Source organism: Drosophila mojavensis, unplaced genomic scaffold, assembly GCF_018153725.1.
Source record: "Drosophila mojavensis isolate 15081-1352.22 unplaced genomic scaffold, ASM1815372v1 contig_16, whole genome shotgun sequence".
Lineage (NCBI taxonomy): Eukaryota > Metazoa > Arthropoda > Insecta > Diptera > Drosophilidae > Drosophila > Drosophila mojavensis.
In genome coordinates this window covers 6,895,309-6,911,489 of record NW_025318693.1, presented here as the reverse complement: position 1 = coordinate 6,911,489, position 16,181 = coordinate 6,895,309, and the positions used below count along the sequence as shown (strand labels likewise).

Here is a 16,181-nt window from a genome sequence, read left to right as displayed (position 1 = left end):
GTGTTGTGTTGGTCTCACATCCTTTGAGTATGCTCAATCCACATAACAAATCAGTGGTATCCACCTGGACACCCTGTTTTTAATCATTTGCTTCATTTTGGGGAGGGAGGAGTTACCAACCCAACAACACACACAAACACATATTCAATAATTCTTTGTACACACATAAGCACACACAAAAACACTCAAACACACACAAACACATATTCAATAATTCTTTGTACACACATAAGCACACACAAAAACACTCAAACACACACACAATTATAAAATACCTACACATAAGCATTGTACTCTTTGTAAGAAGATACGAAACAAAGAAACCAAAAAACTTAGAAATAAAGACTCACTTCTGTTTTGGCATTTGAATGAAGAGGACGTTTTATTAATATCTTGACACCTACATATATACACCATCTAGCTCCCGATGGTAATTCGTGCATTTCACGGCTCTGCCCGGGACAAATCATTTTTTAATTCAATTTTAAATCCGTTTTATTTTCTCGTTCAGCCTTCACAGTTAATGGACTTCATCATTTATGCTGTATAACTTTATTATAATTATATATAATCTGATTTGTTCTGTGAGTTTGTGACGTAATAAATAAAGATTGGCATCAAATTACTTTTTTCTTTCTCTTGCTAATGAGCAATTCGGTTGACAGAAATCAATTTGCGAAAAATCAAAAAAAGTTTCTTTCACTAATTGACAATAAGTAATATTGGAATCGAAATGAAAATAAGCTCTTAAGATGTTAATCTAGCAGCTTATATGTACACATATATATGTATATCTATATATATGTAACTATCGTCTGCCTCAAAGACAGGCAATTGCATTTATAGCCTACAACTTGACTTTAAAGTCGCGCCTTAATGGCTGCCACACATGCAACATGCATGTTAAACAGCCAGCCGCAATGACGTCATTATCATTGGCAGCAAGTGTCACTTGGGCAAGTGGACAGCAATGAGAGACCAAGATAGCCACAGCCACAGTCAGAGCCACAACCAGAGCCACAGCCAATGACCCACTCAAAGTGCCAAGGGCCAACGAATAGTTGGCCAACTTAATTAATATTGTGAAGGATGCCGCAAAGCATTTGCTCGCCGCCTCTCTCTATCTATCTATCTCCCTCTATCGCTCTCGCTCTCAGTCAGCCCACTGTCGCCCACTTGCATGCCGTTAAGTGCAATTATAAATACTCATCATTCCGCCTTCAAGTGGAAGCGGAAGTGGCCAAAGGAACTGAGCAGCAAAAATAATGTGTAAAATACTTCTTGCAACAAAAGGAAAAATCAATAAACGACGAGGCGAGCCGCAGGCAAAAGATAGTCCGTACACAGATGTACATAGAAATACATACATATGTATGTATGTGTGTGTGAGCTAGAAATGTGCTGACAAATACAAATACAAACACACACACATACATACATTCACTCAGTAACTGAAAACTCGCACGCTGCGGGTTAGCAGCTCAGTGAAAAAGAGGGAAAACCTTTTACATTTTTTTTTTTATTATTATTTTCCTTTGGCATTTCTTAAGCGCCTGTGGGCTATTGGCACATGACCTTGCCCCAAACAGCCTGACAGACGCTTTGATGAGTTGTCAACGTATTTGACAGTGTGTGTGTATCTCTATCTCTCTCTCTCTCTCTCTCTCTCTCTCTCTCTCTCTGTGTGCCCTTTGGGACTTGGCATACTTATTGGGGCGCAAAGTGTTGCATAATATTTGCGCTAGCGCAAATGGCCAACAGTTTGCAATGACACTTGGCATCCGGCGTAAACACATCATTTCACTCTGCCCAAAAGTTGCAAATAAAATACATTTACTTAACATGAACAAGTGAAGCACTGCAGTGCACTGCACTGAATAACCCAATCAGTAAATGTCATAAATTTTCAATGACCAAACAGTTGAATGTAATTAAATGCATTTGGGTGCAAGGCTGGTTTTACTCTTCAATCGGCAACTATTGAGAACAACAGCTCGGTCTCCCTCGCGTCCAATTCGATTTACCCCAGTCGGACATAAATCAGCATTGGCCCCAAACACCCCAACCACAGAGCAATCACATTATTAATTAGCCGCTCGGCACTCGATTGCCTCGATGTGCACACCTAGCATTATCTTGTTATATATCGCTTATGAATGTCCACAACTCAATTGGACAATTGGGCAGGAGAATTTAATTACTCGTGTATATGGCCATAATCATATGGCTCAATGGCTGCACTCATGCTCTGTGATCGATTGGCATATGTGAATCGATTCATACTTCAAATTTCACTTCATTCAAACTGGCATTTGCTAAGCAAGGCACTTCAAGTGCATCTCGAAATTCCTTCAACTAAAATGAATTCCTTGAACTGCTGCCCAGGGGAGGAGCTGGAATAAATTTTAAGCCACATTTTTGAAGTGTAATAAATTTTTAAAATAAATGGCTATAAAATATCTGTGGATATTCATCTTTGATATTTATTGAATATGGATATGAATTATTTTTGGGCCGGACACATTTAGCTCGAACAGAAACTCAAGCAGTCTGATTGATAAATATTTCATTAAACCCTTCCAAGTCCTTTCCATTGCAAAAACAATAATGCCCAAAAAGGGTTTAGATGTCATATTCAAATTTGATTTTGGTTGCCGCCAGGGGCAGCAGCACTCGGGCAGCAATTCAAACTTGTACACTTGATTTGGCTGACAGTGCACTTCATACAGCAAGCAAACAAACAACAAAAAAAACCAGAAAGGGTTACGCAGCTAGACTGGGCTAAAAGGTTTTGCTGCTGTGGGTGTTGTGCTCGAAATGCTCAGTTTATAGTGCTGCTGCCAGTTGGCATACAAAACAAAACAAAACATGAAGCCAACAACAAACATAAATATTCATTGCGAGCCATAGGGCTGTGCCGAGATAGGCACACAGACACACACACTAACAGCTGTCTATTAGTGTGTGTGTGTGTTTTGTGTGTTGAGTGGATGCCAGCTTCCGCCTAGAATGACACTTGATGATGAAGATTTTGTTGCTTTCACTTTTGCCATTGTGCTAGACGAGCTGGCCTGATTGGCCCTACGAGTGTGCTTGGTTCTGCCTGTTTATGATGCCGTGTCCATGTGTGTTCATGTGTGTGTGTGTGGGGCATCCTTTTGTGCATGTCCTATGCATATGAAATTGACAAGCGGCAAGCGCATGTCGCAGGTATGTGCCGTACCTGGCGATTGCGACAGCTGCCAGTGCTGTCTGTCGGTTTGGGCGGCCATTAAGCCAAGTCACAACTCCTCGGCAGGCCTGGTGATTATCGACTGCACACACACACACTCATACACATGGACACACACGTGTTACGTACGCAAATCGAGTAAACAGGATGATGGCAAAAGTTGGAAGCCAAATAAGTCATTGCAGCAGCTGAGTTAAAATTACATCACGCCAACAGCATAATGTCATGGTCCTGGCGCAGGATATGGCTGCTGCTGATGCTGCTGACGCCTAGGCATGCGTTAATGCCTCGCATTCATTCGCAGCCGTCAACAGTGAAAAATTTCAAATCAAGGCGCACGGGCGTGGCAGCAACGAGGCAGTGCAAGGACACGCACACACACACAATCGCACACAAGTGCCAGGACTTTATCATACAAACATGAGCAACGGTGGCTGTCATTCATGTTGCATACCAATTTAAATACTTTGCACGCACACACACACACAGAAAGAGAAAGAGAGAGAGAGTGAGAGAGAGAGAGGGTAAAGAACTGCCATAGCGTTTGCTGCTGTTACCCATTTCCGTTTTTGGCAGCACAAAAGCCACTCTCGGGTCCGCCGTGTGCCTGCAGGATGTATGCCATGTTTACGGCTACTGTCGCCCACTCACTCCCTACCCTGACTCTAACTCTCCCTCTCTCTCTCTCACACACTCCACTCTAACTCACTCTAGCTTCGGTTCTTGGCGCTTCGCACGTGTATAACTGCTGGAAACAAAGCCAAGCACAAATATTTTCCTCTAATAGTTGACGCTGAAGTTTCTAAATATATGTGTTTGAGTGTGTTTGTGTGTGTGAGTGTGTTGGCTGTAGTCTTTGTTTATGGTATATCTGTTTTGCATTTGGTCGGACAGCCTGTCCAAAACCGAAACGAGAGTTGCGTCAGAATTGCATTAAGTTATAGGCGAACAAAGCGAAACGGATGAATGGATTGAGGTAAATCCATTTAAGCACATCAGAGCTTAAAAGGCGCATAAAATGGAGCATGCATTTGTACAATGCTCTAGAATACAAGAGACTGAGAGACTGTAACTAACTTCATTTTAAAGCAAACTGAGCGCAAATAGTTGCTCTAACAATTTTTAATGAAAACTTTCATTGCTGCAATAATTTGCTGCTAAATATTTGAAAAGTTTCCCCAACTTACGCAGCTAACGGATAGGGTGCATTGGTCCATTGTAAATATATAATTAGTGTCATAATTAAAATGCATATTTCAGCTAATTGAATGAAGTGAATGTAAAATGTAGTTAATAGTTAAGTCCAAGCTGAGGGATGTGGAATAGCTGTTGGACGAATTGCTTGAGATATAAATTTATATTAAAGTAATTTATATTTATGCAGGACTATCGATATTTATCGATTTATTTGACATCAAATAATTTTCATTATCCAGCTGTAAGTCCAAAATTAAAACTGGATATTTTCATTACTTATAAATTCGATTTTCGGCATAGGCAAACTAAATACAAATTTGGAATATCTAGAAAAATATTTTAGTTAGAGAGAATAAGAATTCTACGATTACTAACAGTTTGATTTCCTCTATTCTAAACAACTCTAACTTCGATACGTTTCGAGTAACCCACGTATGCTTCTATATGTGTATGTGTATACATATATATATTTATATATATGTATATATATATGTGCTTATGTGTTACACCATCTGCGATACATCGTTATTTTTATGTGCTATTTTGTTTTGTGTCGTTTCCTATTTTTCGTTCTTTCTTTTCTTCGCTGGCAGCCATGCTGGACGAATTCATTTGGCATTTGATATATATTTTATATACATTTGTGTTGCCTATTGTTATTTGTATTTGTTTATGTGTGTGTGTGGGTGAAGGACCAAGTTTTTACTTCAGCTTAACTTGCTTTCTATGTATTGTATGTAAATGCAAATTGTTATTGATTATGCTGCACATAAAACTAAAAATTCTAAAGCAAACACAAGCACACATTCACTTACTCACACACATACACATAACACTGCAGACACGCATTCATAAATGCGAGTATTTGGAATTTTTTGACCCAGAAGCAATGTTTGCTTGACCCCAGCCATCAGGCAGCCGATGAACATAAGGCCATAAATACACCGTAAAATGCACTTTGACTGCTTGACTTGGGGCTTAGAAGTTTTTCAACTGCAGTCGAAGTTTTGGGTGTGCGGTAAGGGCTGAGGTCGTGGTTGAGGTTGAGGTTGAGGTTGAGTTTGAGTTTCTGAGTGAAGCGGCTGCCTCTGCTGCTGGAGTTTTTTTTTTCCAGCTGCTGCCGATGCCAGGCCAGGCTGCTGCAGTTAAACACAAAAGTTTTTGGAGTAAATGTGGCACTCACGTTGAGGCAGGCAGCGTGACAAGGACACATAATGGGTTTTGCAATTATACGCAATGTCCTGGCGTCCTCCTGTTGTCGTCCTTGGCGCTTGCAATTACCTGCTGAATCGAGTCTCTAACTTTTAATTGCAACTACATGCGAAATAAATGCGAAGACAGCAAACGCGACAGCGAAATCAACAAACGCACAGAGAGGGAGCGAAGCTGCTACTAAGTAAGCGATGGGCGCTGGGTGATAGGGGCGTGGCTGTTGAAAGTAAACGATTGCAATTTGTGGTACACGCGCTGTAATTTACTTGCCGCATGCAAATCTAATTTTACAATTCAGCCCGAGCAACGCAGAGTGGGGGAAGGGAAACGAAACGCTCGAATGAATGGGCGCCCAATGCAAATGAGAATCACAGCGAAACGTCGAGTGATGGGACCTATTTTAGGCTAGCCTAAAATTGAGCAAGGCCAATTTTATGAAATTATGAAAATTAGAATTGAAATCCACGAAAAACGACTCGACGTGCGCCAGTGCATACCTTCAACATACATTACATTACACATTACATTAATATATGTGATTTACGTGCAGGCATCAAATATATCAATCTGACAAACCTTTCTGCCTGCCTGTGTGTGGCCTCAAGTGAAAGTCTATGTGTATAGTATTTAAAAGCAGATCTAGATTTAGACCTTTTCAAGTGTCAGCTACACAAATGCCAAAGTTATTTTTGTAAACATACATAAATATATGTACATGTGTGTGTATGAGATTGAGTGTAGAAAAGAGTTTGTATGGACTGAATGAAGATCAATGAGGCGCTGAAGAGTTGGATATTGAAATTTGATACACTTTGCAGGCATACGAAATATATACTCTGTGTATATATATTTTATTGCGCATATAAATTGAGTTCTTCTCACATTGAAGAAAGTCAGAAAATGTATTCCACTTAGCATATGATTTCGATTTCGACTAAAATGTTCATCATATGAATTAATATAAATATATTATATATATTTCGAAGTGAAAACTGAACTGCTTTATATGTAGTTTGATCTCTATAAACTGTTGTCTATCATAAAGTGATAATATTTATTGAATTAGCATAAAGCTAAACATTTTATAATTTGGCACTAATTTTTATACAAAACAATTCTACTTTAATAAAAATCTCATGAAAAAACAAAATTTTATTGCTGTGAAGCTATGACTTCACCTAACTCGGAGTCATTCGATTAAATAGTTACTAAAGATTTTCTATTAAATATATTTTAAAAATCTTAATTTAGCATTAGTTGCAAATAACAATGGCTAAAACAGAAAACGACTTCAGAACTTGAAAGTCTTTTATAGTAAATACAGAGGCGCCAATGAGGCATTTATTATAAAAGCAATCAATATATTATAAAAGACCATGAGAGAGCATTGAAATAGAAGTGTCTAAGTAAAGGGTACCCATTGCACATTTATATAAACATCTTTTGAAATTACCTCTAAATTACAATGTTTTGCAGATATAAAAGAAAGGAACATCAGGTTACAAAGAATTTATAAAATTTGTAGCTTGCAATTCAATACAAAGCGTCATCTATGAGCCACGGCTATTTCCAGCAGAGAATATTGCAATGAAAAATTATAAGTACATATATACAAAAAGTTTCTGTGACGTTTGTCTTTTAAGACGTAAAGCTTATCTTACATTTAGCGACTAAAAGAATAGAACTTGATACAAAAATGGAATTTGTAAAATTTGAAGTTCATACACAAATTTATAGATCATACAGAGCTCCTTCACAATTACACTGAAAATACTAAGCTCAACTATGTATATACCAAAAGTCAAAATTAAGCAAGTTAATTACAAGTTTATTGAATGCGATTCAACTGCAGTTGAAATGATTAAAACGCAGCTGTCAGATGAGAAAAGTTAAGGCAGTCTCAAAATTGCAATTGTCACAAAATATGTCAATTAAGCGATTTGAACTGAATTATGCTGAATAGCCATAATTACGTATTTATGCAGTTGAAGTGAATAAGCGTTTCAAGCAATTAGTTGACCAAATGGTTCAATTAATCAAAATAGCAATTCAAATTGAATTCAACTGTCAGCTGCATCAATACACATGAAAGTATATATATATTAACGGGGTATGTATTTAACTATATGTATATGATAACCTGGTTACATGACTATGGAATCTGGCTAAAATATGAGGTCCTTGCTCCGACTATGCCTTGACTTGATTGTTGGCTGTTGTCGACTTGGCTGGATATGCAAATGCTGTAGATACGCTTTTGAATAGCATTATTCATTAGAGGCAAGCCATGTGTATACTCTGTGTGTATGTGTGTGTTTCTGTTTGTGTATTGGGTGTGTAAATAATGCGCTGCTTGGCATAATAAATTGCTTTAAAAGCGGCCCAAGATGGCGCCACATACACGTTCAAACTTGCTAACAATTTAGCAGTCAGGCACCTTTTTGCCAACACACACACACACACAGAAAGAGTCAGGTCACAGGCTCAGGTGTAAGACGCTCACACATACACACACACACGGCTAAAAATAAACTTCAAACGCATTTTTAGCCAAAAGCAAAACACATGAACTGATACTTGTGACAAGGACAATTGCTGAAGGAGGCTATATATGAGGCACGCGTTGTCTCCACACGCGCAGCAGGCGTTTAAATTATGTTTTTTGGTTTTTGTTGTGACAGCAAAGACAGGACGTTGATGACGTGCAGCGTAGTTACAGACGTAAATGTGGACATGGACATGGACAAGGAGCTGGACATGGCTGAAGCTCGGCTAGGCAAGCTCGACAGCAACGACGACGACGACGACGACGACGATGAGGACGAGGACGAGGGCGAAATCGAGGCTCGTCTTGTTGGGCGGCCACATAATAATTTACATAATATACGTGAGCGCAATCAGCAGCAACAGCAGCAACAGCAACAACGAACAACAACAATGAGCAACAACAATGAACGATAACAACGAGTCAGCGTCTCGCACACTTGGGCAGCATTATATTTTCACTCTCACAGGACGCGACGTGGTTTTCAGTGCTTTCGTTTTTTGGACGCTCGAATATTAAGGCGAATCCAGTACGCTTTACATAACACCGCACACAAATACATACACAGACACACACACGGACACACACACACAAGCTCTAATACACAAAAACTTCTAATTCATTTTCATTTTACTTTTATTTTGCGCGCCACCCACAATGCCCCACGCCCACAACGCTGACTGCCTGGTTATTTATTTTTTCTTTTTTTTTTTCTTTATGTATTTTTTGTTATTTTCTTTTTCTGTATTTTTATTTAGTTGAGTTGAGTTGCCAACCAAACACGCGCGTTGCCAACCGTCCGCTGTTGGGCCTTTGGAACCCAGCCGCTGCTGGCGAAATTCGTGAGGAGACTGCGGAAGAAAATCGTTTCGTTTCGTCGCTCGGCGCACAGGACACTGACTAAAGCAGGAGCGCCACTGTGAGCGAAAGCTCTGTTGAGTGAAAGCTCGCTGGCGAAAGCTGTGCGTGGGTTGCCCAAGCAGTTGCCCAATTGCAATTAAGCATACGACACGTATGCCACAACAAAGAAATAGGCTCAAACTCAAGTCTGTTTTTTTTTTCTTATTATTTAATTTCAGCTCAAAGTAAGCTTTGGCTACAGCTAAGCATGATTCGCTGGTAGAGTGTGTGTGGGTGTGAGTGTGTGTATATGTGTGAGCGCATATTTACCTGGTGTTTGTGCATTAGAGAAAAGAGCTTTTCTTTCTAATTTTGTTCAAGCGACTAGCAAAAACACCGGCAGCATAAAAACTGCACAGCGCACACATACATACAAACATACATAATCAAAGCGGCAAATTTGGTTGTTGTTGTTGTTTTGGTTCTTATACCCTGCATGTATTAATAATGACGAAGCGAGCGTGAATTGGCATGAAATATCTGCTTTCACTTAAATTCTAAGAATATATATAAATATATATATATCTATGTATATATGTATATATACCTGAACGTGTATATAGAACTATTAAAAATGTTATGTAAACTAGATGCATAATTGTCTACAGAATATTTTATATCTTGCTTTATATAGGTTAGGTAATTCTAGCTATGGAAAGCACGAACTTGTTAGATTTAATGGCAGCTTATAAAATATAACAAATACATTCTTAATTTTTATGCAATATATTCAAGTTCATTCCAATTCTAACACATTATATGCAATAGGCAAAGACTCTCACTAATTGGATTTTTAGTTGTTTCTGTCCAGTTATAATTCTCTGACATACTTATGAAGTCATTCAAGATTTTAATACTTTATAAGGAATACATTGCAGTTTTACAGGAACTATATGTTTACTCAATATTGCCAATCAGTAATGCAGCTTGAGTATAAAATTACTTTCAAAACTGAATGGCCAAAAAAATGTTAATCGTTCTTCCTCGCGCCAGAAGAGTTTTATCCAATTGGCTTTCGAAAATAAAGATCATATCTAGTCAGACTTTCTATATTCATAATATTCTCCTCGTTGTTGTTGCTGTTGCCGCCGCCTCCTGGGGCCACAGCTCGGCGCTGCAACCGAGCCGCCGAACTCAGCCCAGCGCTTAGTTAATGAAAATAGCTTTGAGTGCTGTCTGGTGAATGGTTTAAGGCGATTTTATATTGACACGCGGGGCTTTCGTGTGATGCGTACGCCGCGTGCAAGGCCATAAAATCTGTGTTAATATCTACAATCTACAACAGCAGTCCGGATGTTGTTGTTGTTGCTGCTGCTGTTGTTGTTGTTGCTGTTGTTGTTGGGCGCTAATTAACATTTGGTGCGCATGCGAGAGCAATTATCTAAACTTAGCAGGCTAATAAGTCAAGTCAACTCACCTTAAGGGGCCAAATACGCTAGCGATATGGAAATCAATGTGTGGCCAATAAATTTAGGCGCTCAGACATCATGACAAGCTGCAAAAGAGAGAGAGAGAGAGAGATAAATGAAAGTTAGAGCGAGTGCGAGCCAAGAGATATTAGTATGCAGCTGGGTTAGACTTCGGGCTAAGTCAACTGAGAAATCGTGTAAGAGACGCGTATGTCAATTAAAAGCCTATAACAACCAACAACAACATCGAGTAGGTATAAGACAAAGGCTGCACACAAATCGTTGCACGCAAATGCAAAACAATGCCAGCACCACAAGAGCCCCACCTTCCCTTGCCACGCCCTGTGGCAGTGGCGGTAGGTAGGGTGTCGGGGCAAATATTGTTCACACAAGTCACGTGCAGTCCAACAGGCTGAAACGACAAAACACGCGTCTTCAATGCTGCCGCACATGAAGTTGGGCTTGGGATTGGGCTTCTGCAATCGGGCATTTGTATAGGTATTGGTATTGGTATGGGTATTGGGTGCGGAATCAGATTCCATATGCAGAGCACACAATAGAAACGGAGGCAAACGTTTCAATAGAGCTGCATCTACTCGCAAGTTTGCCTGGCAATTGCTCTGCGTAGCTAGTGAAAATTGAGTGCGAGAAAGTGACCAAAACAGCGAGAGGAAAATGGTACATAAACTGTGAAAAGCAAAATAAATTAAAATTAGAAGTTGTGAAGGGAATTTAATAGGAATAAAGTAAGACTGAATGTAAAATTGACAAAGGTAAAAGATTTCAGTTGTGTATTGTAAAAATTTGATCTAGCTGAAATAATCTAGTCTTATTTAGATCTAATAACAGACCAGTAATAGTGGAGTACATAATGTACACATATACAATATACTAATTGTAAATAAACAAGAGAGAAGTAATTCAGAGCCAATTTTAATATTCGCTTAAGTTCGCATAGACAAAGCAGATTTGGAGTTAAGCACATGCGCTTGGTATCATCATCACGAAGTGACCATGGAGCCATGGATGCTTGCATAAGCAACGGGATGCCACCGGCTCACATAACGAGTCCAATAGCAATCAACTAATTTGGTCAGCAGTTAGCATTAAGGCAATTAGGGCAAACAATTTTGCAATTGAAATATTTGCCATGAGCTCTAACAGCTAATTAGCCGGGGGCCAAAGCCTCATCAAAGAACAATTACGTTTTTTCTGCATGTGTGTGTGCATGTCTGTGTCTTTGTGTGTGTCTGCTTGTGTGTGTGTGTGTGTGCAATTGAAAACAATTAGCAAAGTGTGCAGGAGATTTAGAGCGGAATGTCATAGACCTAATTGCAGCAGCAAAGAGTTGCAACTAGGCGCAAATTTAATGCCGGAGACATGCAAAAATTACATCCTCGATTGCAGTGAGCGGCTGCTGGAGCACAGGAGGCAGGAGACAAGAGTCAATTGCGGTGGTTGCCTGCAGTGCCATCGGGCACTGTGGCAGCGCATAAAAGCTCCCAAATTCAATAAACAAGCCGCTCGTGCAAGCCAGGACACTGACTGTGTGTGTGTGTGTGTGGGTGTGCATCAGAGCGTGCTGTCTCGAGGGTTTTCTACTGACAGAGACAATGTTGTTGCTCGATGTGGACATGTGCAGGCAGCAGCAGCAGGAGCAGGAGCAGGAGCAGGAGGAGCAGTTCAAAAGCAAAACAAAATCAATTGCAAGCAAAGCCCAGTTGCCTGCCCTCAAATGTAGGCAATATAAATTTGGCAAACAGCTTGCACACGCACACACACACACACACACACAAAACGGCCATAAATTCAATTGAATGCCAAACACACAAAACTGGCCACACATGCGTGGCTTAGGCACATCAATTGCCGGCAACAACCCACCCGCAGTCCGTGGTGCACTCAAGTGTGGCCACGCCAACGCCACCGCCGCCGCTGCCGCCTCTGACTGCCCGCCACGCTCCATTGGCATGCCACACTCAGGTTGAACGCCAAAATGTACATTTCGCCAATTACTTGGCCGACACCACGTGAAGCTCGTTTTAAGGTGGCAATTGATTGTCGCTGGCCCCTAATGAAGATGGGCCAAAGACCAGGTCAAAATGTCTGTGTGGGTGTGAGTGTGTGTGTATGCGGACACGCCCCCAAAACGGTGCAATGCCACATCCTTTTAACGGCCAGTTCAATGAACTGTAGGTAGTTGCAGCTAGGTGCCAGTGCCAGTGCAGCCTAATGCATAATTAAGTACACAAGCTAGGTGTGAGTGTGTGTGTGTGGGTGGGTGTGCTTTATGTGTGTTTATGCGTGTTTATGCGACGCTTTGCACTTGTGTTTAACTATGCGTAAAATATGCTTCAGCAAGCACCTCAGTGCCATCCCAACCCAAGCAACCACCCAGCCACCCAGCCAGCCAGCCAACCACTTTGTTTCACACATAGTAACTGACACAGTTAAAGCTGCATTTAAAGCCGCTGCGAAATGCCAAAGTCACGTTCCATGCGGGAAAATCGCCAGCAAAACCGCAAACGTTTTCACATTTGACATTTTCCGAGGCACAACTATATCCATATACATATATACTTGTACATATATATGTAAAGATGTCTCTGTATATACTTAAAGAAACCAGCATTAGGCTAGCGGCAATCAACAGTAAATTGTTCGATTTGTGCGGTTGACTTCCGTTCGTATTGCCGCAAGATGCAAGCCACAAACACACGATTGAATTGTCGCTAGTTTGGTCTCTTCTTCTTCTTCCACTACTGCACCTTCCTCTTCTTCTTCTCCTCCAATCGTGCATCAATCAGCAGCCGCAGCAACATCATTTTCACATTATGCACAATCACAGTGTCTCGAATTGCTGTGCCCAATGTGGGTCAAAAGGTGATTTTAGCCGCTAGACACACTGTTTTTAGGTCTTCTTCTTATTTTGCTGCTCCTCTTTGGCAAATTGCCAAGCACATCAAGGTTTTTGTCTCCTTACCCCCACTCTACCCCTCTCTCTATCAATCTCTCTCTCTCTCTCCCTCTCTCTCTCTCTCTCTCTCTCTCTCTCTCTCTCTCTCTCACTGTCTCTGTTGCAGGCACTTTTGTGAAAATGCTATTGCCGAGTTTCCCATCAAGCGACGCTGTGTCGTGCTACCTGCAACAAAACTCAGCTGCATTGTGGCATAAATCATGCAGTTGCTAAACTTGAACTTGATCTTGAAAATTAGCTCCATTTGCCTACCCATGCATACGATATATATGTACATATGTATATGCATACGCCTATTCTCTGTATATGATTATATCATAATTTCCTACGCATTTCCACTCCACTTAATAGCAGAAAATAAACAGAAAAACAAAAAGAATACTAACTACACATGTAAGCTGCAGCCGCATGAATTTACTCTTCGTTTTGTTTTGTTTTGTTTGCTATTGTTTTGATACTCTACAATAATTGGATATATGAAATGCATTGTTTGCTCTGTGCTTAATGATAGGAAACGACTTATTTACTCTTCACTTTCAAATGACTAACTACTTATGTAATTCCAGGTTTTTCAGTTTTTAATTTATACCATGATCTCATTTTCTATTTATACAAATGTTCTGACCGAGCACTGAATCAAAACAACACAGATGTTTCATAATATTAGCAAAGTTCTGCTTGTAGAAATAGCGGAAAGAACAGGCTACTAAAATACTAATCAAAATATGCAATTTGGCTTGCAACTGAGGTATATCAGAAAAAAAAATTATTTGGTGTGATAGCATTACTTGGTCAGTACTAAATACCAGACTCGAAATATTTCTGAATTTCAAAAGCTTAATATAAAATTCCAGCTAATAAATGTTTAAGATTATATACTAGATACTAGATACTAGATATTAGATACTAGATACTAGATACTAGATACTAGATACTAGATACTAGATACTAGATACTAGATACTAGATACTAGATACTAGATACTAGATACTAGATACTAGATACTAGATACTAGATACTAGATACTAGATACTAGATACTAGATACTAGATACTAGATACTAGATACTAGATACTAGATACTAGATACTAGATACTAGATACTAGATACTAGATACTAGATACTAGATACTAGATACTAGATACTAGATACTAGATACTAGATACTAGATACTAGATACTAGATACTAGATACTAGATACTAGATACTAGATACTAGATACTAGATACTAGATACTAGATACTATATACTAGATACTAGATACTAGATACTAGATACTAGATACTAGATACTATATACTAGATACTAGATACTAGATACTAGATACTATATACTAGATACTAGATACTAGATACTAGATACTAGATACTAGATACTAGATACTAGATACTAGATACTAGATACTAGATACTAGATACTAGATACTAGATACTAGATACTAGATACTAGATACTAGATACTAGATACTAGATACTAGATACTAGATACTAGATACTAGATACTAGATACTAGATACTAGATACTAGATACTAGATACTAGATACTAGATACTAGATACTAGATACTAGATACTAGATACTAAATAATAGAAAGTAGAGTATTCAAATTTCGTCTATCCTTAATTTTTTTATACCCTGTTTTTCAGTGATTTTTGTTTCAGCACTGCTAAACGTTCAACGCCTGTGCGCTGTTGCATGTCGCCCTCTGTTGTTGTTATCTGTCTTGTGTTGCTACTGCTACACTAGTTGTTGTTGTTGCTGCTCTATAGCGTGTGTGTATATAGATGTGCATGTATATAAACTAAACAAGCGCACAATTAGAGCGCTCAAAGTCGCGTAACACTCGCAAAATGCCGGCAACTGGTCGCACCGCCGAGTGCCAAACGAACAGTTGTAGATTTATTATTGTCTCTGTTGCTGTTGTTCTTGGTGTTGTTGTTAGTGTTGTCGCTGTTGTTTTATAGAATTTTTTTGCATTTGCAATTAGGTTGGTTTTTGTGTGTTCGCTTAGAATTTTGTGAATGTGTCGCATGCTGTGCCATTAGCCGTTCGCTTTCCATTTCAATGAGCGCACAACGTGGCGCATACGTAATGCGCTGGCATTTGACGTCCCAGCCACGATCTAGCTCAATGTAGTTTGTTGCCTTGACTAGTTTTATTTCAATTTTTTCTTTTTGTCTCTCTTTTTGCATCGCCAGCTCTTGCACAATCTCGTTGGCTTTGCACCTGCAGCCGGGCCTCAGTTCGATCCGTTGATCGATTTTAATGATCTTGGCGCAGTTCGTGCAACTGAAGTGTCGCAATTTATTTGCTGAGCAACCGAAGGCTTACTCTGCGAGACTTAACCAGTCTGCTGGCACTGGCCAAGTCGATCTAGTCGCACTGAGTCAACAGTTTCCCAGAGCAGGTCCGTTATATTCATACGCCACGCTTCATTAAGCCACTTAATGCTTGATCAGCACATTTTGTACCAGCTTTGAGTTACGCTAATGTCGACAAAAACAACAGCAGCAACAGCAGCAGCAAGAAAAACAACTTTATAATAAGCCATTATTTTTCGCTAGTAATCAGCATTTTTCCTCTGCCAGACAGTAATTTCCTACCTCTCGCCCTTCTCTCTTGCTCTGTCTCTGTCTCTTAAGTACTCGAAAGTCACCAAAATCACGTTGCACTCAAGTAAATGAAGCTCACCAAATGCCAGTGACAAATC

At 39.7% G+C, this 16,181-nt stretch overlaps 1 protein-coding gene across 10 annotated transcripts in view; it reads right to left on the bottom strand.

Annotated features, from left to right (window-relative positions):
* LOC6573176 overlaps positions 1 to 16,181 on the bottom strand; it is a 61,856-nt gene that overhangs the window by 30,072 nt on the left and 15,603 nt on the right. For 4 of the 10 annotated variants that reach the window (XM_032727896.2, XM_015166778.3, XM_044007507.1 and 1 more), the window contains exon 1: positions 8,963 to 9,076. The gene's annotated coding sequence lies outside the window, so the exon portion shown is untranslated. Of the gene's footprint in view, positions 1 to 8,962; positions 9,184 to 10,503; positions 10,582 to 16,181 lie in introns of those variants that run through there. The other 6 variants (XM_032728009.2, XM_032728027.2, XR_006356693.1 and 3 more) reach the window with 5 other exon arrangements.